The sequence below is a fragment of the Triticum dicoccoides genome, chromosome 2A, assembly GCF_002162155.2.
Source record: "Triticum dicoccoides isolate Atlit2015 ecotype Zavitan chromosome 2A, WEW_v2.0, whole genome shotgun sequence".
Lineage (NCBI taxonomy): Eukaryota > Viridiplantae > Streptophyta > Magnoliopsida > Poales > Poaceae > Triticum > Triticum dicoccoides.
The window spans coordinates 253,393,621-253,403,411 of record NC_041382.1 but is presented as its reverse complement, the minus strand read 5'-3'; positions in this window follow the sequence as shown (position 1 = coordinate 253,403,411).

The window sequence follows — 9,791 nt, the reverse complement described above, 5'->3', positions numbered from 1 at the left end:
GAGGTTCACCTCGCCTTGATATCTTCGCTCCTCGTGAGCCTTCCTAGCTAGGCCACTCAGGAGGAGGTCCCGCGTCGTCCGCCGTGCGAGGCTTGGCCCTTGCGAGGGTCTTGGATGCTTTGTTGGTGAAGATGGGCCATACGGCCTGCTGGCTCAGCCACGCCGCGGGCCGCAGGCAGGCAAGTCTGGGGACCCCCGTTCCCAGAACAACGACTGCCGGTTGCAAAACTGGCGGATCTCGGGTAGGGGGTCCTGAACTGTGCGTCTAGGCCGGACGGTAACAGGAGGCAAGGGACACGAAGTTTTACCCAGGTTCGGGCCCTCTTGATGGAGGTAAAACCCTACGTCCTGCTTGATTGATATTGATGATATGGGTAGTACAAGAGTAGATCTACCACGAGATCGGAGAGGCTAAAGCCTATAAGCTAGCCCATGGTATGATTGTTGTTCTGTATCTTGTCCTACGGGCCCAACCCGGCGGAGCCCCCGGGCGCTTGCAGGCCGCCCCAATCTGACGGAAGAAAGGCTTGACTTGGCGATCTAAACGAGGTGCTTGGGAGCCACCCAGCAGTGCCGCGACTGCATGGTGTGCCAGTGCCGCGTAGCGCGCAGTGAAGAGGTCACGGAGTTCCTTCCATGACGTCACCTTGGATCCCGTGAAGTTGAGCAGCCAAGAGCGCGGCTCACCGGCGAGGGCCAGGGGGAACAAGTTTGCCATGATCTTGTCGTCGCCTACGGCTTCGAGGACCGCCTCGTCGTATGCTAGTAGGAACATCGCCGAGTCTGTCGTGCCATCGTAACACGGTGGCATCTCCGGCCTGAACTTGGCCGGCCACTGCACTCGCCACAGAGCGGTGGGGCAGGGCTCGGTACCCAGACTCCCTGCTACTGGTGTTGACCACGGAGGTTGGTGGCGGGGCACCTGCCATGGGAGCGTAGTGCAGCGGTACGGGGCACTAGTTGGTGGAGAGAAGCCCCGGCCCACCCCTACCTGGCGCGCCAAATGTCAGATATGGGGCTCCGGCTAACCCTTAAGGTTTGAACACTGGGGTGCGCGCGAAGTGTTTCCCTCCTACCGATCTACGCTCTAGCTCGCTATGATCTTGTGGACGAACTTGACGAACTCACAACACGGAAAGACACGGGGTTTATACCGGTTCGGGCCACCGTTGTGGTGTAATACCCTACACCAGTCTGGTGGTGCTGGATTGCCTCTTGGGCTGATGATGAACAATACAAGGGAAGAACAGCCTCCTGAGGTTGAGGTGTTCTTGTGCTTTCGGACTTGTGGTGTGTAGGTTATCTCAAGCCAAGATGAGATCCTCCATCCACTGTGGTGGCTAGTCCTATTTATAGAGGCCCTGGTCCTCTTCCCAAATATCGAACGGGAAGGGAGCCAACAATGGCGGGCTAATTTGAAGGGGGACAGCTAGTACAAGCTATCCTGACAAAAGTGGTCTTCGCCTGCACAAAGCTTTGGTGGTGACGCCATCTTGGGCTCCACGATGACCTCTGTCTTGCAGTCCATGGTCCCAGTCTCATTGCACCGAAATGGCAACCTTTTCCTGAGGCCTCGGTACTCCACGGCTGCGCTTGCCTCCTTTACACCAAAGAGGAAACAAGGACACTGGGCGCGCTGGCTCCCGCCTGGTGTCGATCGTCATGGCTCACGTCACGAGAGCCTCGTGAGGTTCGCCTCGCCTTGATATATCCGCTCCTCGTGAGCCTTCCTAGCTAGGCCACTCGGGAGGAGGTCCCGCGTCGTCCGCCTCGCGAGGCTTGGCCCCTTGCGAGGGTCTTGGATGCTTTGTTGGTGAAGATGGGCCGTACGGCCTGCTGGCTCAGCCACGCTGTGGGCCGCAGGCAGGCAAGTCTGGGGACCCCCATTCCCAGAACAACGAGTGTCGGTGTCAAAACCGAAGGATCTCGAGTAGGGGGTCCTGAACTATGCGTCTAGGCCGGATGGTAACAGGAGGCAAGGGACACGAAGTTTTACCCAGGTTCGGGCCCTCTTGATGGAGGTAAAACCCTACATCCTGCTTGATTGATATTGATGATATGGGTAGTACAAGAGTAGATCTACCACGAGATCGGAGAGGCTAAACCCTATAAGCTAGCCTATGGTATGATTGTTGTTCTGTATCTTGTCCTACGGACTAAAACCCTCCGGTTTATATAGACACCAGAGAGGGTTAGGGTTACACAAAGTCGGTTATAATGGTAGGAGATCTATATATCCATATCGCCAAGCTTGCCTTCCACGCCAAGGAAAGTCCCTTCCGGACACGGGACGAAGTCTTCAACCTTGTATCTTCATAGTCCAGGAGTCCGGCTGAAGGTATAGTCCGGCCATCCAGACACCGCCTAATCTAGGACTCCCTGAGTAGCCCATGAACCAGGCTTCAATGATGATGAGTCCGGCGCGCACATTGTCTTCAGCATTGCAAGGCGGGTTCCTCCTCCAAGTACTTCATAGAAGATTTTGAACACAAAGATAGTGTCCGGCTCTGCAAAATAAGTTTCCACATATTGCCATAGAGAGAATAATATTTACACAAATCTAATCTGCTGACGTATTCTGTAGTGTGACATCGCACCATGGCCAAGCCTTTATTCGAATCGTTTTATTGTCCCACCTCAGCGTGTCATGCGAGGCGGTTTCCTTGGCACGTCTCGTCGAAGCAGAGATCGCGTCCTCTTATTCCGGGATTCTCATCAATACGGGCGTGGGTAACCCAACCGCTTCTAGGAGTCCTAAGCTATAGGCAAGTCCAAACGGCCATGGAGAGGACGCTTGATATCCACCCTCTTTATAAAGGGACAAGGCTTTTATTTTTTCCCTGCCGTGCTCAATCGAATCCTTCCCCCACCTCAAGCTCAAACACCCAAAGTTTAGGTCAGGTGCTCCGGACCTTCAATCATGGGTGCCTTCCTCCGTCATGGAAGAAGACATCAAAAAGTTGAGGGAGGCCAGATATCTGACCGCCGAGGTTTTGCATAGGCCGCCTGCCCGAGGGCAGGCCGTCCCCTCCCCCCGAACCCAACGAGAACTTCGTGTTTGTCTCCCACTTCCTTCGAGGTCTAGGCCTTGCTCTGGATCCTTTCGTCAGGGGTTTGATGTTTTATTACGGGCTAGATTTCCATGATCTAGCTCTGGACTCCTTTCTTCATATCACGACATTTATTGTCGTGTGTGAGGCCTTCCTCCGGGTTACCCCTCACTTTGGCCTGTGGCTCAAGACCTTTGAATTAAAGCCGAAGATGATCGAGGGGCAACATGCAGCGTGTGGAGGTGCCTCAATATGCAAGATGACGGGAGCTCCATGGCCCAAAGGTTCCATTCCAGAGGTGTCTGAATTGTGGCAACAGGAGTGGTTCTACATCACGGCTCCTAGAAGTGCCAAGTGGGCGGCCACCCCTGTTTTCCGCTCGGGCCCTCCACCACAACTGATGTCATGGATCAGCAGAGGTCTGAGCTGGGGTCCAGCCAAGGACGTGCCTATACTGCAAAGCTGCATTCGAGATCTCTTCAATGGAGATTTTAGTTTGGTTGCGCTAATACAAGTTATGCTGGTTCGTCAAGTCCAGCCTTGTAAACGCCGGCCCCTTCGCTTGTGGGAGTTCAATCCCGAGGGACTGCGTGTCATTCAAAATTTCCTCGGCCTGACGCACGAGGAGATGTACAAGTCATTCTTCAGACCTCAGGTAGAGTGTCCGGAAATCACCAAGGACGTGGGCCTGAGCAGTAACCGCGCCGCCGAACAGGTAAGGAATCTTCTGGCCGAACATACTATCTCTCATTTGTTACGAAGTTATTTATGAGAGTTTGCTTTTTTACTAGGACTGGCTAACAAAGGCGAAGTTGATTCTGTGTTCGCCCCCCTCCCTGAGGGTTTGGACAATCCAGTATTGGAAAAGATGGTCCAGGTCGCACCTTGCCCGGAGCCCTTGAAGGAGGATACTGGGGAGGATAATACGGGCAGACGCGGGCCCCCAACGCTGCCCATTCTAACCGAGGGAGCGAGTGTCTCCATGAAGGAAGACGACCGGAGGAGGAAAAGGACTGCGCCTGGGGATTCGTACGCCGAAGCTTCCAAACGGGAGAAGAAGTCTCACATACAGGGTCCTACCTCGGGGGGTGCTTTTTCCGCACAAAGTCCGCGGGGGAATCAATTCTCCAGCGAGTCGTAAGTGACCCGAAATACTTTAATAGTACAGGTATGCCATCCTTTTCTTCTGAGAAAATAACCACCGCATATATCTTTGCAGTTCGGGCGTTAGCCCCTCTCAAATGAGCTCGTCTTCGGGGGATCTTCTTCCGGAGATGATGGAGAGCGAAACGCCTCCTCCGGACTCCTCCGCTCCAGAAGTGGGTGACCCCGAAGTGTCGTCGCGGAGGGCCTCTCCGAGTCCGGTGTGGCCAGAAGATAATCCCATTGACCCCCGAAGCTCCCAGTGTCTGGCTCCCGAAGAGAGAAGACAAAAGAGTCCGGCACCGTCTGGTGTGCGATCGGATGTTCTAAGGGAGTTGGTGGGGCGAGCGGCCATCTCAGATGAACACCGTATGCTGATGAATACGGTGATGGAGATAATCTCGTCCGCCGAAAGCGGATTGCATGAAGCTTTTATGAGTCTACTGACAGGCTTTGAGGTACGTAAAATAATGTATGATAGTCCTGCACATGCTAGGTGTGCCCTGTGTAGATAGTAGCCCCTGAGACTCTGGTTGTCATCGAAAACGACGTTGAACAGAGGATCATATTCCCAGGTAATAGCCATACTGCCTCTATGTGCAGGTGATGGAAGCTCCGGTGACTAGCCGGACTAGCGAGTTTTCCCATTTAAAACGGCAGTTGAATGCGGCAGACGCCGACATCAAGCTTGTTAACAAAAGGCTTGACGAGGCACAGGGTAAGTGTCATTATCTGGTAAACGCCACATAGTAAGAGCAGCATGATGTCAGTATCTTAATATGTTGTGACTGCAGATGGAGCTGCCACTGTTGAAGCCTTGCGGGCAGAACTTGCCCGAGCCAAGGAACCAGCGAGGTTTGGTAATGCGGCTGCTTTGAAGGTGGCCGAAGAGTTGAAAGCCGAGAAGGCCGCACATGGTGAGAGCCGAGATAATATGGCCAAGATGGCCATAGAATTAAAAGCCGCCGCCGACCATTGTCGGGTTCTTGAAAAGGAAAACCTAGCGAAGGCATCGGACCTTGAGAAGGCTGCTGCGACGAGAAAAGACATCCGCTCTGCTATGAGGGCGAATAAGGAGGAGCTGCGGGAAGTCGGGGATATTGTAGCTGGGAAATCCTTTATGTTGCGGAGGAAGTTCGGAGATCCACTGTATGCCCCTCTAGATCAGTTGTGGAGTTCGGAGGATGTGTATATGGATTTTGCGAGGAGCGCTGCCGATGCGGCCAAGTACTTCCAGGGTCAGACGGACCATGAAGTAGACCAGCTGTTTTGGAGACAATTCCATTCTCCCGAGTGTCCGGTTTCATTGTCTGACCAATTAGCCGAATGGGCCGAACTTAATAGGTTGTTCGGACTCGCCATGAGGTCTGTTGTGGATCAGCTATGGCCGGAAAGGCCAAAACCGAACAACTATTTTAGCTTGGTGCAGCAGTACCTTGATGTGGTGTCATGCATTAATGTGATGAAGAGGTCGGCGTGCATAGAGGGCTCACGGATGGCCTTTGCCCATGTTAAAGCATACTGGCGGAGATGGATGCTACCACCGTTGTAGCGCGGGATTCGGCCATAGGCCGAATGACTGCTGAGCACCACTTTGAAGAAGTTCTTGAGGGTGCTCGTTTGATAGAGACCCAGTGCTCAAAAAATATTATATTTGAGTGATATTTAATCTCATTGTAAGCTAAATGCTTTTATAAATTTTTATAAGGCTATTTTTATACTTTTGCCTGAAAGTAATATGATGCCTCATGGGCGGCCGTTTATGTATACATGTGTATAACCTGAAAGATTGCAGTTGTCGGCTTCAACCCCCACGCATATAATGCAGAGGTGCTCGCAAAAAACACGCGTTCACACTTAACCCAACGTCTTGGTCCTGTTAAGGAGGTGATAGCGGAGCGAGCGAGGCAACCGAACTATAATGCTTTAGCACTTTCACTTAGCCATAGGAGTTTGACAGTGGGGCTACTAGATAGCCCCTGGTGGCTCCGCACTCTCCCGATCCCGGGGTGCGTACATGCCTGGCCGAGAAATGGCCCTTTGTTAAGGCGGAGGAATTCTAACATTCCAACAGGTCATCGAGTGGTTGACCAGTCTCACGCTATATCATGAAAGTCAGTTTTCGGCTTTCTCTACTGAGGTGCTCGTCTGGATGAACCAGGGCACAATTGTAGTAGTTCTCCTAGTGCTACCTTAGCCGGTAAAGCGGAACGTAAGGCACCAAAATACAGGAGCCGGGCAAACCCAACATTTGACCAAAGACAATGATTTGGAACTGATGCATATAGGGCCAAACTCGCGACGCCGAACACTCCCTAAGGTATTCGGTCTTTGTGGTATAAACCGGGCCTAAATAATGGCCTTTGTAAGAAGCCCCTTGTGTCCAGGTACGTGCATTGTTCTAGCGTGGCCACATGCCAAGACGTCAGCATCCTTCTCAACGGTTGATATGTATCAACAAGAGACAGTAAAAAGGGTTTACGCAGGGTCTTAATCTAAAAAGAATCCTTGGAGCGGGTCCCTGCTGCACGTCTGCGTCTGTGTCTCCGTTGTGCCGTATCCTAGACGGGTGTAGGACGATGATCGTTTGTAAAAGAGAGGAATTTAGGTGAAAAAGTTGTCGTGCAAAAAGATAGTTTTTAAAGAAACCATGTATAATTCAAGATGAGAAGAAATTGCCACTTGTCTGCGCGCGTTGAGCCCCTTGTATTGACAAATAGGGGTGTGACCATTTATTCGGTATAAGTAGCGGCGCCGGACTTGATTAGTTGTGTCTGAGGTCTTGACGACCTATTGGATGCTTTCGCTGGTCTGGGCGCCTTTAGTGTGCGGCTGCCAAGGCATCCGCACTCTCTTCGGTGCGCAGAGATCGCTTGATATTTCCGTTCAATAAAATGATGCCACGTGGAACGGGCATCTTGAGTGTGAGGGAGGCGTAGTGTGGTATTGCATTAAAGCATGCAAAAGCTTCATGTCCGAGCAGTGCTTGATAGCCACTTTGGAACAGAGCGATGTGGAAGGTTAAATGCTCGCGACGGAAGTTATCGGGGAGCCGAATATAACTTGTAGTAGGAGGGAGCCCGTACAACGAGCCCCTGGGCCTGGCGTTACTCCTTTAAAGGTAGTATTGCTATGGCGAATTTTTGTTGGGTCTAACCCCATCCCGCGGATTGTATCCTGATATATTAGGTTTAAATTGCTGCCGCCATCCATCAAGACTCGTGTGAAGTGATATCCACCAATTACTGGGTCTAATACCAGGGCAGCCCATCCTGCGCGTCGGATACTTGCTGAGTAATCACGATGGTCGAAAGTGATCGGTTGAGACGACCAGTGGCAGGACTTCGCGGTGACAGGCACTTGGGTGTATTTTCCTGGGAGTGCCGCATTGTTTTTTCCCTTGATCACGTGTATCACGTTTACTGTTTTGACTTCTGGTGGAAATTTCTTTTGTTCCCCAGTGTCTTGCTTGGGAGGCTTGTCCTCGTCTTCACTTGGTGTATCCTCCCCCTTGTGTACGGCGTTGAGCTTGCCGGACTGCTTAAAGACCCAACATTCTTTGTGGATATGATTAGCAGGTTTACCAGGGGTACTATGGATCTGACATACTTGGTCCAGAATTTTGTTGAGGCTGGACAGTTCATCCCTGGTGCCTTTAGAGGGCGGCTTTTTACCTGGCCGAGATCTTTTGAATCCGGCGTTTACTGCCGTGCCCTTCGTGCTGTCTTCTTTATTCCGGTGTTTGTTATTGCTGTTGCACCGTGATTTCCCGTTTCCATCTCTAACTTCAGATGTACTGGGGTCGCTGGTGCTGCATCTGGCTAGCCAGTTGTCCTCACCCGCGCAAAAGCGGGTCATGAGGCTTGTTAATGCGGCCATCGTTCTCGGCTTATTTTGGCTGAGGTGTCTGGCGAGCCATTCGTCATGGACGTTATGCTTAAAAGCTGCGAAGGCCTCGGCGTCCGGACAGTCGACAATCTGGTTCTTTTTAGTAAGAAACCCGTTGCAAAGCTTTCGGGCTGACTCTCCAGGCTGTTGAGTTATATGACTCAAATCGTCCGCATCCAGAGGTCGGACATAAGTCCCTTGAAAATTTTCCGGAAAGGCGTCTTCGAGCTCTTCCCAACTTCCAATGGAGCTTTCGGGGAGGCCTTTAAGCCAGTGACGGGCTGGCCCTTTGAGCTTGAGGGGTAAGTACTTGATGGCATGGAGATCATCTCCTCGAGCCATATGGATATGAAGGATGTAGTCCTCAATCCAGACCCCAGGGTCTGTTGTTCCGTCATATGTCTCTATGTTTACGGGTTTGAATCCCTCTGGAAATTCATGGTGCAGCACCTCATCAGTGAAACATAGGGGGTGTGCGGCACCCCTGTAGCTGGGTGTTCCGCGTTGTTCGGATGTTTGTTGTGTTGCATTGTATGCTGGGGCGCGCTTGCGTGGTCCATAGATGGATCTTGTTGCGCCGTCCTATGGGTGCGAGCCCTCGCATCTGTCGCGTGTTGTATTGTGAGTGGCATTGTATGCCACTCTGTGTTGGTAGAGGGGTCGTTTATCCGGCCAGGTGGGTGCTTTGATATTTGGTTGTGGGGGTCTGAGGCCTCCTCATCGAATTCAGGTAGCAGTTTCCGCTTTGGGTAGCTCTTAGAGGGGCGATTGTCACCGTACCTCGCTGCTGTGTTGAGTATTTTACTCCATCTGATTTGGAGTGTGTCTTGCGCAGCCTTGAGCCTTTGCTTCTGCTTTTTAAGACTCCTCGCAGTGGCAACAAGCCTTTTACGGGCATTCTGCTGCAACGGGTGCCTGTTTGGTGTTATGTCGTCCGGACCATTATCCTTGATAGAATTTGTTTGTTCGGTTTGATTATCCGGATTGCCGTTGTCCGGCAGCGGTTCGCCCTGCTCCAGCGCTAGGTCTGTGTGATCGTTATTTCTGTCGAGGCAGGATTTGGGGTGGCGCTTGCATCGCCGCTTTGACTGCTTCTCGAGGGAACAAGCCTTCATTGCGTCCTTCCGCTCCTCGTCGTCATCTTTTGGTGCGTCCACCATGTATACATCATATGACGAGGTGGCTTTCCAGGGCCCAATAGGCGCTGGTTCTTCATCGTCTCCTTCATCGGCGTCCATACCATCGATGTCTTTGGAGTCGAAGTCGAGCATGTCGGTTAAATCGTCGACAGTGGCTACAAAGTGGGTGGTGGGTGGGCTTTGAATTTCTTCATCGTCCGTATCCCAACCTTGCTGACCGTAGTCCAGCCAAGGCTTTCCTGATAAAGAGAGAGACTTTAGTGTCTTCAGAATATCGCCGAAAGGCGAGTGCTGAAAGATGCCCGTGGCAGTAAACTCCATGATCGGCGCCCAATCGGATTCGATCGGCAGGGGCGCGGAGGGTTCGGAGTTCGGAGAGGAGTCCGACTCCTTGGAGTCACGAGTCTCACAGAGTGCGGGGCTGGTGTTCGGCTCGATCGCCGTTGGGATCGCAACCCCCAAGGCGGCGTCCAACCACCCATCCTCGATCGACGCAGTTGGCTCCGAATTAAGGGTCGAAGCCGATGCGGGTGCGGCCTCCAGGGCACTGTTCGGCGGTAGAGCTAGATCA